Source organism: Eschscholzia californica, unplaced genomic scaffold (genome assembly GCF_041429995.1).
Source record: "Eschscholzia californica isolate CP2 unplaced genomic scaffold, dmEscCali1.0.p SCAF_1, whole genome shotgun sequence".
In the NCBI taxonomy this organism is placed as follows: domain Eukaryota; kingdom Viridiplantae; phylum Streptophyta; class Magnoliopsida; order Ranunculales; family Papaveraceae; genus Eschscholzia; species Eschscholzia californica.
Window position 1 is genome coordinate 19,931,022 of NW_028238198.1, and position 17,837 is coordinate 19,948,858.

Genomic DNA, 17,837 nt, shown 5'->3' on the forward strand with positions numbered 1-17,837 from the left:
AACATAGTTTTCATTAACACTTGTCGTGCAATCAATCATAGATGTTTTATGAATGATTTTGTTGACCATTCAGGGTATATATGAACATAAGCCGCATGATGTTCAACATCATTTCTAAAAATTTAGGGCCATATATATCTAAATGGTCCATAAATATCTAAAGATGATTTTACAATCAATTTATCAAAAGAAAATGATTTACAAGTAAAATCATTACTTAACAAAACCTCTGGTTCTGTGATGGATGTCTTTGAGAATTTTGGATTATTTTACTTATCATGGTATATCCAGGATGTCCCAAACGATCATGCCAAAGTGTCACCCTATTAGGATCGTAAAACTTCTGGTTTACGACAATATAAGATTCAACTGTTTTTATCTTTACGAGATATAATCCAGAAGATAGAGTTTACAGTCACTCTAAATCATGCTTCTCGCCAGAAGCATTAGAATTGATATATAAATATTCTTCATTATTTTCATCGCTAGGCTCAATACGATAACCATTTCGACGAATGTTATTAAAACTTAGTAAATTTTTCGAAGATTTAATTAAAAGCAATGCATCGCCAATGTTTATTTTTGTACCACTTGGTAATATTGTAATAACTTTACCAAAAGCCTCAACGAGACTAGATGATATAGCGATTGTTATCGCATTAACCTTGTATAACTTCAAGGTCTCGAAGTACTTAATATTTCGAAAGACAGAGTTATTAGTTCCTTTATCAACCACACATATATCTTCATCATCTTTTGATATTGTATTTATGCAATCCATATCTTTTGTACACAAAAATAAGACTAAGATAACTATAAGATATTTATATTAGATGAATATGATAACATTATATTATTTAAGAGAAACAAAATAATTGTACTATTTTAGGAAACATTAGATTTGACAAAACACTTTGTCAAATTCTTCGTCAAGTAGTTTGCCAAATTCAACGGAAGATAGATGATCAAACCAACCATCATATATATCTCGTTCATCTTCTGTGACCCAATTCTTAAGAATTTCAGGATGATGTATTCCTACCTCATCAAAACAATCATCGTTATGAGCGGGAAATAACTCCATTTCTGATTCAGTATGATGTATTTCTACCTCATCAACTAGATAATCAGACACATCCAACTAGTGTTATAGAAAGTACCACCTATCTCCGTCTATTTCATTTCTGTATTGGTCGTTGATTTCTTTCGCCCTTGGTAATGATCTACCAGACGTTTTGCATTTTTACAAGTCCTTTGCCGATGACCTGTCATACCACATCTATAACATGACTTAGTTTGCATTTCATTTGGTTTATTTAATGCCCTTTTTCATTTATCTTGTCGACTAAATGAATCAGGTCTAAGACTCGAATTATTATAACGTCCACATCGGCCACAACCGTAACCACGCCCACAAGAGTGGTATCCATCATCTCCGATATTTCAATTTTGACTATTCTCATTAGTCATCGTTACCACGACTACACTCTCTAGAGTGGTAGTCACCACCTCTATCATTTTTGTTGTGATCGTTGCCACGACCACCTCCTTCATTTCTCATACCAGAGCATAATGACACATAGATTTCATAGACATCTAAATAACCAGTTGAACGAACCTCAGTGGATTATTTTTAGTATTAATAACCCTTTTAAATGACCGTATCTTTTTTTCTAAACATTTCCATAATCCCAATGAGTTTTTTTGATTTAAACATTCGGATTTAAGTTCTTCACACGAATCATGTCCGATTACAATCAGGGAAGCTGAGCGTCTGTAAAGAGGTTCATTATTCTCTCAGAAATTATTTTCTCTAGTTGTTTAGCCTCCATATGGGCTTCTATTTCGAGCTTCCAAGTGATATAATTTTTCCAACAAGTCAAGGACTATAAAATTGACACTTGTTAAATTCGACATATTAAAACTGAAAAATTAAGAGTCACCTTTGAACTATTGACAGTTTCTTCGAGTTGAATGGATCTTGTCTATGGTTAGAGCATCGTGCTGATAACGTATTGTAATTGAAAGATATAGGTGGAAAAAAAAATTGATAATAAGATTTTGTTTTTTTAACTAAACTAAACAGTAAAAAGCTCTTATTTCAATTGTCATTAAAGAAAGCACTTTAGTTTCCTATTTATGGAAATCTATGCATAGAATACTTTGCTCCAAGGATGACACGTTTGGAGGTGCCTTCATTAGAAATTCCTTCTTGACTAGTCAAACTTAACTTTGCTCAGGAAGTGACACGGTTGGTGCATATCCTAATAAGGAATGATGTTTGGATCTAAAGACACCATAATTTGGAACTACTCCGTAATTCTTTTAAGGTAGTAATTCTATAAGCACCCTCTATTTATGGGTAGCCAAATAGGCCATGACAAAATTAATAGCAGTTATATTCAACATTTGAAAATTAATGGCACCAAGTTTTAGATTTTTTTACCCATATCTAGAAACTATAATGTTGAAAACGTATTATTACATGTACTTGTATGATAGATATGAGAAGTATATCAAAGTATGTATATAGTTGTTGTATTTATACTCACTAACCATCTTTTTTTCTATCAAGTAAATGAGGAAGACTTCATTTATTTAGTTCGTTCAACAAAAAAAAAAGTAAATGAGGAAGACTTCATTTGTTTAGTTTGTTATTCATGAGGGTAAACCGGACACACAAGACACATAAGCCTATGCCCTATGCTATAGATGTACTCAGCCATTAAGGGATTGAGTAAGTCTCTAAATCCTAGTGAAGAATATGATATACACACGCAATATAATTCACAGCCATACAAAAACTATATCATAACAAAATGAAGTATATTTGCCAAAAGCGATAGTAAATACTGTAACTCAGTTTAAATGAGACATACTTGTTTTGAGAGAGTATGTCATTATGGTTAATGATTCCTACAGAAAAAACACAATATCTAATTAAAACGTAAAATAAGGACCAGTGTTTATGGAAGTACAAGAAAGAATGGCATACGCTTTCAACAAAAAGGAAAAGAAAAAGAAAGAATGGCATACAAAGTGTTGAGCATATCATGAAAACCCCTCCATGAAAATCCTGTTTGAAAAAGAGAGCATTAACCATGGAAAAAAATGAATAGTTATATGATAAAGAATGAAAAATATCAAACAAATATCTTTATGATGATTATGAAGTGAATGAGAAACGGTCCAAGTAGTCAAGTAGATATGATACTATACACAAATCTTATTAAAAAAGTTAGTACAAATCTTTCTTTTCATTTTCTTTTTGTTGAAATATACAGATCTCTATATCCAACAATGAATTTTTAGGGGAACTTATATAGATTTTGTTGAAGCTACCAACAATAATCAAATTAAAAAGAAACACAAAACCTCCTTCTAATATCAAAGAGTAGTTAAAGAGTACCTGATCTTCTGGTTCCATGATTTTCTTGATATCTTATAGACAATTGTATGAAGAAATCGTTAATGTGTAGGTTGGAGAGAAGAAGCAAGGGGAGTATTTATTGACGAAATAAAAAGGCAAAGATGAATTCAATCAATATATAATGTGGCAGGTGTGTAGACCATTGATTGACAACACATAATGTTAGGACCACATCATGTTGTTACCAGAGATGGGATCGCAGGAAGTGACACGTGTCGAATGGGTTTTCCCACAGGCAAACACCTTTCCTACGTTGGTAATAACATTACGTGTGGAAGGCGATCTACCCTAATACTACCATCACCTAGGCGTAGGGGTGGGAATCGGTTCGGACGGGCAGAAAACGGACACTAAGTCAACCGGTCCGGGCGGAAAGGGCATAAGTCTTAAGTGTCCATTCGGACATCCGGACAAAACAGGCGGGCATCTCGGATTTTTCTCTAACAAAGTGTCCGTCCGTGACCGTTTTGATAGTCGGGCAAACCGGGTATTGGTCGGTCGGGAACCGGTTACTAATGAACAAATAAAAAAAATTATCCGAAATTAAAACTGTTTAGTAACTAAATACAACGTTCAAAACTCTCACTTTACAATTCAAAAAAGTACATGAATACAAAATAAAAAGATAATCATTGAGATTTCTCATGGATTACGATCAGTTATATTCTTCTTTACATGAATTACGATCGAGGCATTGTGGGTTCTACGGTGTATTGTGCGTTCAAGGGTTACCGATGAGATATTGAGATTTTAGAGGAGAGAGAGACTAGAGAAGTAGAGAGGTGAAGATAAGATTAAGAAAAGTGACTTCTAGGGTTATATATTTTTACTCTTGAAATCTAACGGTTGTAGCTAACCCTACAAATCTAAAGGCTTAAAATCAATCATATAGGTGGGCGGGTGTAACGGGTAGGATAGACGAACGTATATGGACGGATTCGGTCGGGCGGACAATATAAGCGGGCGGACAATATAAGCGGTCGGACCACCGAGTAAGGACCTATGCCAGCGTCCATCCGCTTAAGCTTTTTCGGTCGGGCGGGTACAGACCGATTCGGGCAACGGACAGTCACGGACGCTTCAGACTCGGGCGGTCGTGGGGGGTTCCGGGTTTTCGGACCAAAATCCCACCCCTACCTAGGGGTGGGAAAAAAACTCGTGAGTCCGAATCCGCCCACGACCGCCTGAGACCGACAGAGTCCGCGGACGTCTGCTGTCCGGGACTGACCGTATCCGAACGAATTTTCCAAGAATTTCTGTTCAGTTGACCCGGCCTGCAACTTCAAGAAAACTTGCAGAGATTTAACGATTAGAATTAGTGGACGGACACAGACACAATGCCTCGTCCGGTGTATCGTTAGAGTCCGGCCGTTTAGTTGTCCGTCCGACCACCCGCTTATACATTATATGCTTATATGTTTGAATGTATACATTTATATATGTGTGTCTGTATATGTTGTGTGTACGCGCGTGTGTGTGTACTAGGGTATATCCCGTGCCCTAGGGCACAAACACTTATATCAATCAAATGTTACGAAATTTATTGTTATATTTTACTGAGAGAGAGAGAGAGAGAGAGATTTTAATTTCTTTCTTTAACCCTTGAAATTTATTTTGTTTCTTTTTTTTCTTAAATTAGTTATTTTATTTCTAAGAAGGAAAGAATTATTGTTTTTTAAATAGGTAACTTTATTTCTACGAAAGACTATATTTTAAATTTTGACAAGGGCTTCTAGACAATATGCATAGTTAAATAAGGATGTTTGTCCCAGTCATCGTTTTCCCTTCTGTTTTATATAATAGATGTATGTTGTGGGTGTTGTATTATGTATGTGTGAAATCACAAATGAAAGACAATGAATAAATAGGTTATGTTAGGAACCTTTGTGACCCATGGCCCCCACATTTGAGTGCGTCACTCGCTTAGGAGGTTTAGCTGTTGGGAAGTTTTGATTTGAGTGACTAATTAGTCCCACATCGGGAGCTAGAACTTTAGGTGGTGGAGGTTTGGCTGTTATATTACAAGATCCCAGTTAGTCTTTAATTTGAAATACTAATTAGTTCCACATCGGGAACTAGAAATGTTGGTGAAGGTTTGGGTGTTCTATAAGAGGCACCGAACTTCCTTAACATCAATGTAGTTGGTCTACCTAATCATGGGCTGCTTCATGGTCATTACCTAAGCTGGGCTGCTGCTTCATGGGCACTTCTATTTGGGTTGTGTAATCATGTTTGCCCGATGCCCGGCTGTCCGGAGTCCGAAGTGCCCGCTCATTTTGGCGGGTTTGGACGGGCTGTGGACATCTAAATTTTTTGAAGTGTCCGCCCGATTTGTCCGGTAGTCCGAGTGGACAAATTGAAGATTGGTCCGTTCCGCCCGGACCGGTAGTATATGTGTTCGCGGACTGCCCGCCCGGTCCGTTTCCTGTCCCTACCATCACCTCTCTCTATCCCAATTTCTCTTCCTCCAGTGTTTTTTCCATCTCTCCCTATCAATTATCTCTCTTGTTTTTCTATTTCTCTCTTCAATTGATAGTCCAAACTCCGATTTCAATAATGTTGGAAGCTGTGTAGACATGTTAAATAATTATGATGAATCGTTTGTCGAATGATGAGGTCGAAGAAACTTTTGATTGTAATGAAATGCCGAACTCGTCGGTTTTCGCTAAGTGTTATAATCATGTGGTTGATAATATGCTCGTTAATGCTTATTTACATATTGCCACAGATGCGATTATAGGAAATGATCAAACAGCGGGTACTTTTTGGAACAAGATTGTCGAACACTTCGACGAGCGTACAAACCAAAATCGTGTTCCGAAGTGTCTTAAATGTCGTTGGAGCGAGATTAACAAGCAATGCGTGAAGTTTTGTGACCATTTGTCATTGTTGCAAAGGAACCCAAAAAGGGGAGAAAATGATGATAATCGGGTAATTACTCTTGATATTACATTTTGACAACATAATAATTTGTTTTGACAACATTATGAAATAAAATTTTGTTTACAACATTATGAAATTAATTTTTTTTATTTTGCAGTTGAGTTCTACATATGAAATGTTTAAACCAAACAATGGTGGCAAACCTTTTAAGTTCGAACATTGTTATAAAATTTTGAAAGGCCATCCCAAATGGTCAAATAATTTATCTCAATCTTGTTCAAACAAAAGAAAATCTTCTTTGGACCAAGACGAAAGATCTCCCTCTACAAACCAACAAAGACCTTTTGGAAGAAAAGCAAGGATGGAGGCTAGAGATAAAGGCAAAAGTGGTGAAATTTCTATAGAGACTGAGTTTTGGAAAGAGAGAAATGCGAATCAAGAGACTAGAGATAAACTTCTCCATAACTCCACAAGTGCACAAAGAGATAGTTTAGTCCTTCAAAACAAACAAATAGAAGTGCAAAACAAACAAATAGACGTGCAAGGAGAAACCAAGGACGTCCAACGCCTAAAAGAAGAAAATCTTCAGATGCAAATTGGGGTAGAATTGATGAACAAAGATACTTCAAACATGTGTACCGAACAACTTGGTGTTCATAGGAAATTGTTGTCAAACTGGATGAATGTGAGTTAAATTAGTTTTAAAATATTTTGAAGTTTTATTTTAGTTGTTTTAATTGTGTATGAATTTTAATTATTTATTAAATCTTGTTAATGAATTTTAATTACAACAATTCAAAATTTGGATTTGGGAGCCCCTGTTAGGAACCTGACGTTTGAGTTGAAAAAAGATCAGGGACTCCCACATGTTGGACTTCCTCTTAGAAATTGAGTAGTGATGTTACAGGGTTTTTTTTATCTTTTATGGACGAGAAAGACCAATGTCAATACATACAAAAAATAAGCATCAGGAATCAAGTGGTGTCATTTGATTCTCTCCCATGCCAACATTTAGTATTATGCATTAGGAATCGAGTGGTGATGTTACATTTTTAATCCTTTATGGACGAGAGAGACTAAGGAAAGTACGCCTATCTAATCTCGAATTGCGATGAAACCTATTTCTTATCTCGTTATCCAAAACTCTCATTTCTTAAAAGAAGTCTAGATTGTCTCTTTTTTTTTTTCTGAATTGTCAGCGTACCTCAAACCCTTGACTTCTTACCACTCCAACCAAATGTTGTTGGTTGTCTTGGCTATCTTAAGACTGTTAGGTTAGAGAGCTTCTTTAACATCCCTAGGAAGTTGGAAAATGTGTCCAAGGTGGTGCAATCAAGCTGCTGACCATACCAGTGTAAACTGTCACGGTGGAATGTTACAAAAGTTTAGGTGGGAGTTCCTTGGAGTATTGGAGCGCAAATGTAAAAGGTGGGATCATCTACGAAACCATCCAGAAGCTTGACATTCAAACTGCTGAAGATTGTATCTTCACTATGATCACACTAAAGAGATGCAACGAAAATGTTTCCTTGCGTGTTTTGAGATAGTATGTCATTATGGTCAATCATTCCTACAAAAAGAAAATATACACAATATTTCATGAAAATTTAAAGAGTAATACAAGATCCATTTTGAGACCAAACAATAGTTTAAAGGGATTAAACGGTGAGCTAAAAATTAATACGGAGACGACAACCAACATATAACAGCCTATGTTTCTTCCTCATTTACCTCTCGTGAACATGCATATACGTTATTGATTCGGAATTAACGGGTCAATCGCCCCATTCAAAGACGACAACTATCACTTCCAACCAGTGGCAGTAAATGCTTTCAAATAAATCAAAAAGAATTAAATAGAGGAATGGAAGAAATATTTTAAACTGCTGAACCGTAATGGTGCCACAATCAAATGACAAAGACCTCGTTGGGCAGGTCTATCAATTACATCCAGGAAAGGATGTTCAGTGATCTCCTATTTGTTTCGTCTACGTTTACATCTGATGTGAACCGAAACAGTACGAAAAGGATCATATGGTAGATCAAAGGATTGTGTAGTTTGTTTATCTTCCCATCTTTCACCTATGGTATGTAGTTTAAATCTTAAGAGGTTTAATGTCACCTAGAGAACTAGAAATCCCAACAGAAACCTTCCTTAATTGGTACAAAATAGCGGATTATATTGCATATGCATTCAAAACTAGAGTAACTAAGCATCCGCGCCAAAACCATTCATTTACTATATGCAAAATGTTCGATGACGTAGGAGTGTAAGAAGCAAATAGAGATTGTCTGGTTGAAAAGACAAGAACCAAACCCTCATTGTAGAGTTATAAATTCAAGTAAAAGAAACATCGCGTGTGTGTATATATATATATATATATATATATATATATATATACAGGGCCGTGTGGTGGGGGGTGCGGGCCGTGCGCCCGCACAGGGCCCCCCACCACAAAGGGCCCACTTTTTGGTTGGTCATTAGTGTCTGCTTCCCTAAATTTATATTAAACACACAGTCCTAAATCAAATATTGTGTGTAGCTTAGTGGAAAAGTTGGTGAATGTCACTCAATTGGTCATGTGTTCGAACCCCATGGAAAGCAATTTCACACTTTTTTTTATAAAGGCCAACTCTGCGTGCGTCCTAGGGAATGTTTTAAATGTCCGTTCCACCTAATGTTACTGGTTTAATTCAAACTTGATTTTAATAGTCAAATGATTTCTTGTAAAATAAAATACACGAAGGTCTTTTTACTCTCTCCAATTTTCATATATTTCACACAAAACTCTATCTCGCAATCTTGTTTATTTTTATTTTCTATCTCTAACTCTATATACAATCTCTCTCATTTGTCTCTCTCTCTCCCTCCCCCTTGCGTTCTTAATTTCGAATAAAAACCTATACTAATCAAGGACAACTTTATTAAAAAAAAAAAATGTTAGACAAATAATATAAAGTTGTTATTCATTGAGTTTAGATTCATCATAGTTTTAATAAAACAATTTACTGGTGAAATTTGTGTCATCACTTCGCGTGTAAATTTTGTTTACCTCACATCTATACAAAGGGCCCCCGTTAAATTTCGCACCGGGCCCTTAAATTGTCAGGCACAGCCCTGTATATATATATATATATATATATATATAGCTGCGGAGAAGTGCAGAAACGGCGAGATTAGTGACTTTTACCAAATGAGTTAGATTTTGTGACATAACCAAATCAAAGACTTGAGTTATTTTTACATCAAAAGCATCAGATGATTCAAAATGCTAAATATAAGCTCTCACATCATTAGGTTTTGGTCATGTAATATTGATGCAAGTCTCAATTCCTAAAGCAAATCTAAAAGTCTCAATACAACCATAAACTTACCTAAAGGTGTTGTGAAGATTCAAAAGAAGGTGGTTGTCGTTGGTGTGGTGCACGAATGTCATAAGTACAACAGTTTCTCTTTCTTGTCTCTCTTGCCTTCCAAGCATTGCAGGTTACTTTGCCGCAAGTTCAACCACTTTTTTCTTAGCTTGTCATTTTCGTTTCGAAGAGTTGAAATGACACCCAAGCGTGACTTTCCAAAACCTGCGTACTTCAGTGGGACAAAGGGAATAGTTCGGACTCGCTCATGTGGCATATGGCTCCCGAGAACATCATTTGGACCAGGTGCGTCGACAAACTCGCTTTCTAAGGTGTTATTGCTTCGCCGCGGCGCCAAATCCATCTCCATCTTCCCCTGTTAATATTACACACTTGATCAGTAATAAAATATCGACTTAAAACACGTAATATGAATCCAAAAAAGTTCATTAAGTTTAATTAAAACTTTAGGACTAAATCTGTCGTCTCATCTTGAACATATGAAATCGGCCAGGGAGTCGGAACTAAACATAGTAAAATGTAGGCTTCACCCCTACTACGTCAAAAATAAAGCTACAAAACTACCACCATTAAGGTGTTTAACCTATGCCCTCCAAACTCTAAGGCTACATCGCATAGATATAAAGACAATTAGAATCATTATCACCTAATCACTAGATGGAACACAAGTAACACTCCGAGCCAGTCTCTTTGCTTGAGAAATCTTAGCTTCGAATTAGTTAACATTCCATCTAACTGAAGCCAACCTCGGACCTATGATGGGAACATAATTAGAAGCTTGTATATCACCATCCAAAACCTTCACCACTCCAAAATGAAGACTACGAGTAGCCTTACCACAATCGTGGGAAATGATACCATCATCCGGAGAAATCAGAGGAAAAGCCTTCACCTCTCCAAACCTGTTAACTTTGCACCTTCAATTGCCTTAGGCTCAGAATCATCCTTATTGTCATATTGGGTCATAGATTTACACTCTCTAACATTATGTTTTGGCTTAAATTTGTTCGTCTTGTTGGTCTCTTCTACCTTCTATATTTCGGAAAAAATATTTCGTTAGTACATAAAAGTTTAACTCAATAGCAGGTTGACCAATTTGTAAAACTAGATATAACTTTTACTTTAAGTACCAAATGGATATGCGCACTTCAAATTATGGGGCTTCGTAACAAATGACAGTATGTTAATTGGATTTTAGAGTGACGACATGTTATATCGTTAGCATACTCCGTTTCCTATTCATGAATCTTCGACTGTTATATCATTAACATATTCCGTTTCCGTTTCTAATCAAAGTCAAGTTTATACTGTAAAGAATTTTTTTCTTATTGATAGTTATATATAATTTATGAATGTGTTAAATTTTAGAGATTTATGTATATGTTCATGTGTTATAAATTTGTTTTGAAGTTTAAGTTTATGATATAAACAACAGGTTATTGTTGGAAGAGTGTTGAATGTTAAAGATTTATCATTGATGACAATAAAATAACCACACCATGTTACAATAACATAGGAAGGGTGAATTAAACATAAAGTATTACCTTGGATATAAATAAGTAGTCATATCCAAACTAATTATGAGAAAAAATCATGGTTATTGCCATGTTAAAACTCAAATACAAAGAAATCATTAAAAGTTAAATCGACGACGTATTAATACCAACATATGTAAGAAGCAGTTAAATATACCTGTGATGATGAATCAAAACTCTCTGATCGCATGAGATTCATAAACCCCGCCAGTTGTGCTCTTCGCAAAAGATACGTCTGATGTGACATTGAAAGCTTATCTTCTAACTCAACATTTTTTTGGTTGACATTTGAAAGTTTAACTTCTAACTCAACATTCTTTTGTTTGATATTTTAAAGCGTTTGCTCTATTTTTTTTAGTTGTTGAAGATGGTCGAGGAAAGAGGTTTTTTGGCTTCACATGTCAAATGAGTCGAACTCGACCACCTTGCTCTGGTACCATGGCTTGGCCAAAGAAGTCCTTAGAAATAGCAAGTCGTCAACTTCTTCATCAGTATACTGGCTCACAATCTCCCTTCTATTTTCTATAAAAACTATTGAAACCTTGATATACCTATTGAGAAATGCATGATATTACTTAACTAAATTAGCCTCATTTCGAGAAGGATCACTAAATTTGAGACCTATGCAAAGAATGGAGTCATTGCAATAAGATCGAGTCACAATATTGAAATCAAACTTCAAATGATGGATAATGACAATATAGAGAGTACTCAAACTGATCACCATCATCCCCATTATCACTCTTGTCAACTAACCCACCCTCGGGAAGAAACAAATATTGATATTTTGGTTTCCATTTCAGTTAATAATTCCTCATTGCCAAGACAAGCTAGTAAGAATGTTAAACAACACTCATCTCTTCAAGTATTCAAGAATGTATGCAACACGCTACACTTTATCAACCTCTCCACATTGATCCACTGTTTGATATCCTTTTTTGCATTGGTCTTCCAAGTTTCTCCTTCTCAATCGGTGGTATAACAATAAGCTCGTCGGGATGATGATACGGAAGGTCATAACCAACAAAGGTTCAATAACCTTCTCATACAATGCACGTAATGAGAAGCATGATAAAAATCACTAATGAAGTCATATGGACTATAACCTGCACCTGAAGTACAACATAGAGCATGATAACAAGGAAAAACATTTACTCTCCAATATCCACAATTACATGTACAATTCTCAAGGTCCACTCGAAAATATTTACCATCAACAACCTCAAACGTCGAGGATGAAGCCCGTATAACCATATCACCCTAAAAACTCTACCTTTATTCAATCTTTTATCAAGTTCTTTTTCCGTCTCCGGTCCAAGAATAGTGGTCCAACTATCCCCAAGATCACGTCTAGTAGAAAACAAAACCATCATTTTTTTGCGAATGTAGTCACCCAATGGTGTGATTGGATAACTCCGACCTTCTAAAATCCATGAGTTAAAACTCTCAGCTATACCTGAACATGTATCACCATATCTATTGCCTGGAAAGTAAGCATTTGCTCATTTCTCAACAGGTGGTGTCCTAAGAAATGCTTCAAAAGATTGGCCACCAACAAATTAACTCTTCAAAGTTATTATCTCTTGTTCTAGTAGATATATCATGCTTTAAATGCCAAACGCAATAACCATGACGACCTGAAGGGAATACAGTAGATATACCAATTATCAGCACAGGGTGTCAATCAGTAAGAAGTGTATAAGTTCTTTCAGGGATAATCTTATAAAGAATCTCCAAAAACCACAACCAGTTAGCTTGATTTTCCGTGTCTACGAGGGCAAATGCAAGTGGATCAAAACCTGCAAAAAATATATAAAGGAACAACACTATAATCAACATGTTTGCAAATACATTTGTAAAAGAGTTCCAGTGGCTTGCAAAGTCTTGCAGTGCAAACTTGTTGCGAAGTCTTCTAAGATTTTGAAAACTACATGCAAACTATTTGCAAAGTGATTAAAACTATTGTGCAATGTCTTGCAACTTGTATGCAATAATTTGAACAAAATAGTATGAGCTAAAAAGAACATGTTTTACCTCCTTCGGCATTCTTGCCTGTTGCAGCTAGTAAACATCCACTAAACTTCGCTTTGAAAAATGTTCAATCTAAATAAAGAATCGGACGATAATATCTGAATCCATGAATACAAGCCCTAAATGCAACAAATAAACGCTGGAATTCTTCCGAAACAGGATCAACATCAAGTTTCACAAAACTATTTGGATTACTTCTTTGCAGTGCATCAACATAAGAAACTAAATAATGATAAGACGATGATGCATCCCCGTGAATATCCTTCAGAGCTAGTGCCTTGCCAATATTAACTAACGTCAACCCCATATGTATTCAAAATATAATCACTAGTTTGCCTAGGTTTGATAGATGAATCACTTTGAATACTATAAATCACCAATGTTTTTATCAAAGCACTTGCGAACGATGTTTCTTAATGCCTTTCAGGTCAGCACCACAAGTATGACAATTATTCATCGTTTTGATAATAAAGACATCAACATCTTTAGAGAATATCGTGGAACGAATTCTCCATTTACAACCAATATCTTTTCTAGCACAGTCCACTGTAATCCTATAAGGATCGTTTTTCACAAAACAAAATCCATAGCCTGATTCAAGAGAGTATTTCATTACTCCGTACGTAATTCTTAGAACAAATAAAATGAAGTATATATAACAAATAATTCGTAAAAAAACTAAAAAATAAACCTTGTTTGTTTTGAGAGAGTATGTCATTATGGTCAACAATTCCTGCACAAAAAAAAACAATGTGTAATGAAATTATGAAAACTTCGATTTAAGAACTAGTGTTTATGGAAGTATGAGGAAGAAAGGCATACAAAGTGCTGAGGATATCATCAAATCCTCTCCATGACAATCCTGTCTGAAAAGATAACGTTAACCATGGAGAAAAATCAATGGTTAGATGATAAAGAATGGAAAAGATCAAACAATATGCTTATGATTATGCAGTGAGTGAGAAAGTGTTGAAGCAGATCTGATACTATACATGCATCTTATTAAAAATTTTATTCAGATCTCTCTATCCAACAATTATTTTGTTGAAGCTACCCATAATAACAATAATAATCAAATTAAAGAGTAATACAAGACCTCATTTTAAGAACAAAAAATAGTTAAAGTATTTAGTTGAAAATAATAAAGAAGGAAAAGTAGTTAAGTAATACCTGATATTCTGTTTTCCATGTTTTCATGATTTTTTTGAGATTTTGGAGAAGTTTTGGGAAGAAATTGTTTAGGTTAATGTTAGGGTGGGAGACATGGAAGAAGAGGAGTTTCTATTGAAGAAATTGTTAGGTTTTGCTGTGTAGACCATTGTGATTTTTGGGCCTTGCTGAAGAAGTACATAATGGGCTAGGTGATGTAGAAACAACCCAGGCCGTTCTGCGTCTCTACGATCTATGAGAAGAAATGGACTAGAGATGGGGTAGGAGAAAGTGTTAGGTGCACAATCTGTTTCACTATAGGCAAACACTATCCTTCTTTGACTCGGTCTGTGGATTAGGAGAAAGACTTTGTTAATCCTACAAACTTATTGGAAGTGTAGTGCCAACAACATTTGGTTGGAGTTGTAAGAAGTTTAGTCTTCTACTTCAGTGATCAAAGGTTCGAGGCACGCTAACAACTCAAAAAAAAAGCTCACTGGAAGTGGAAGGTGAGCAGTCAATGAAGAAAACAGATTTCTCGTCAACTGCTCACCGCACGTTTTCGGTTAGTGAAAGAAAGAGTTATAGAGGGACAAAGAGTCGGACAGGGAGAGAGTTAGAAACATCGACCCGTTAAACTCGTAAAGAGGGCGTGCGAGGTGTGGATATGCTTATGGTAGAGGGAAAAATGGTTATTAGAGAGTGTGTAACACGTGCAAAGCAAGAATTTGATGGAGAGTTGGAGATAGAAATTGGTAGGAGAAGGGTTTTACTACTGGACTTCCTAGTCTGGAAGGTGTAACCCCCATTGTTTGATGCTGCTAGTGTAATAGAATCTGGCGTCGCACTGGCAGTTGTAATGTGTTTTGATTATTAAGAACAATCAGACTATATTTTGGGGTAGACTGCTCAAACATTACTTAGAAATAGTATGAGAGGCAATTCTCAGTAGATCGCAAAGAAACGATTGGTCTGGCCACTTCGGAAATAACAATTGGAAATAACAAGAATACAAAGATATATTTCTAACTTTTTTAAATGGACTCCAATAGCCAGTACATTCAATCTTTTTTTTGAAACCATGCGAACCAATTTCATTCATAAGTGATTAAATCACAATGTTACATGGATATAATTTTTATTTCTCTCTTCTGAAAACTTCATGAGAGTTACATACGTTTAAATGCAAAATGCCTCATAAAGAGAAAGAAATAGGACTAGACACCGACTAAATAAAATGACCGTAAAGGTCGCGAATGAAAAGACCCTAAAGGTCGAGAATGAAAAGACCCTGAAGGTCGACAAAAAAACAATACTAATACAAATACTAAAATAACCACAGTAGTCTTCACCGGAAAGTCGTCGTCGTCACCGTAAAAACCGTTTTCATCACCGGAAACCCGTCTTCATCGTCGGAGAACCACCGCCATCACCGGAGAACCACCACCACCATAGGGGAACCGCCGTCAATGCAACCACCCACTGCCCCATATCTTAAGTTACACAAACAAACCACCACCACCACGCCATTGTTGTAGTAATTGATTATTCTTTGTAAAGACGCAAACACACCATCACCATTAAAACACGTCCCTCTTCTTCATTTCTACACACCACCACCCACCATCACCACCGAATCACATGACACACAACCACGAAAAACACCACCAGACCCAAATCCATCACCACTAAACGGTTATGGTTTTGTTAGTATAGGAGGGTTATCAACTTATAGATAGTTATGAATCAATAGGGTAAGGGTTTTGTTATCTGATTTCAAGTTTCTGAATTTAGGGAAGATACATATCTAGGTTTTGGAATAAATTGGATAAGAATTAAAAACCTGAATTGGTAATCAGTGGAACCTGAAATCGGTTTTCAGATTTGGTACTGAGATATCAGAATCGGATAGATCATGTCAAGAATTTGGGGATTAAGGGTTCTGATCGGATTGGGATATAAAGGAGGAGAAATGAGTGAGATGTTGAGGATTGAGGGCTTTAGGTACCGGTCATACCACCACCAACTGAGATAGAGAGGGAAAAAAATGAAACCCTCACCGGATCCGGCGAGGGTTTTCCCAGACTGAAACGATGAAGAACAAAAGGGGCGGCGCCACCAAAGCGCAGAGACGCTCCGCTTCAGAGAGAAACGGTTCCTAGATTTTCATCGGGAGTAAATACATGAATTGAATCGTTAACCATAAATATCGTGCACTTGCTACTCCTACCATGACTGTTTTGTAAGTATCATCCCTACCTCTCTCCCTATGACTCAGATTTAATACTCTCCTTCCAATTCTCTGATCAGTTAAAGCTGCTACCCTCCTAATTTCACCGTTATCTTTTTCCCAGTATTTGTTAATCCTCAAACTCTATGTCATTTCTTAAACTCAAAGTCTCCACCCTCCATTAATATTGTGGTATACTTCTAAATCAAAAAAAAAATTGTTGGTGGTAGCATGTGTCTCGTGCTCTTCGTTTTTCCTATTTAGGTGTCCTATAATAGTAAAAACGTTAGTTTGTTAATGTATAATTTTTTGACTTTTCTTAAGTTAAAATTTGACTTTCATTTGTACAAATTTTTTGCTTTTGACTTCAAAGTTAAGTTAGTTAGTCCAACGCATAATGTTACTTAAACTATATTTTTTCTTGTCTACTTCCGTTCCACAGCAATACAAATGTGCACCACCACTGCCATTGTCATTCCTCCACCACCACCAGACCTCCACCATCACCAAGCCTCCGCCACCATCACCACCGCCACCAATACCTCCATCACCATCACCATATCTTCACCACCACACTTCCACCACCATCACTCCACCACCACCACCACCATCGCTACCACCACCACTACCTCCATTACCATAACCATATCTCCACCACCGCAACCACCCCACTTCCACCACCACCACACTACCTCAAACACCCCCATTTTACCTCCACCACCACAAATTAACTACCTCAAAACCTCAAACACCACCATCATACTTCCATATCCACCGCCACACCTCAACCATCAACGCCATACCTCCACCACCACCATCACCAAGCCTACATCATTACTACCACCATCACCACGTCTCCACCACCAGTACTACCATCACCACGTCTCCGCCACCACCACCACACCACCACAACATCGCATTTCCACCACTACCACCACACCTGACCACCACAACACCATCAATGTACTTCCACCACCACTACCACACCATAACCACCAACACTGTACCTCCGCTACCGCCACCACCATACTTCCACAACCACCATCATACCTTCATCACCACCATCATCGTCATATTTCCACTGCTGATATAAGATTTCGTCACTCTAAAGCCCAATTAACATACTGTCATTTGTTATGAAGCCCTATAATTTGAAGCACACATATCCATTGGCTACTTAAAGTAAAAGTTATATCTAGTTTTA

General features: G+C 36.6%; 2 long non-coding RNA genes across 4 annotated transcripts; both read right to left on the reverse strand.

Moving 5' to 3' along the window:
- Positions 1–1,285: 1,285 nt before the first annotated feature.
- Positions 1,286–3,883, reverse strand: LOC147564952 (uncharacterized). The gene is made up of 3 exons (XR_015228994.1): positions 3,410–3,883; positions 3,037–3,076; positions 1,286–2,916 (listed from the first exon to the last, which is right to left on the reverse strand). It is a non-coding gene; the product is annotated as an uncharacterized LOC147564952 (long non-coding RNA).
- Positions 3,884–7,626: 3,743 nt separating this feature from the next.
- Positions 7,627–14,574, reverse strand: LOC147564953 (uncharacterized). Of its 3 annotated transcripts, XR_015228996.1 has the most exons (8): positions 14,425–14,574; positions 14,077–14,120; positions 13,946–13,987; positions 13,258–13,845; positions 11,381–12,860; positions 10,526–10,717; positions 10,335–10,441; positions 9,499–10,043 (listed from the first exon to the last, which is right to left on the reverse strand). It is a non-coding gene; the product is annotated as an uncharacterized LOC147564953 (long non-coding RNA). The 3 variants fall into 3 exon arrangements; XR_015228997.1 differs by lacking the exons at positions 10,335–10,441; positions 10,526–10,717 and adding an exon at positions 7,627–7,883 and having other exon boundaries at positions 9,689–10,043; XR_015228995.1 differs by lacking the exons at positions 10,335–10,441; positions 10,526–10,717.
- Between the last annotated feature and the right edge of the window lie 3,263 nt (positions 14,575–17,837).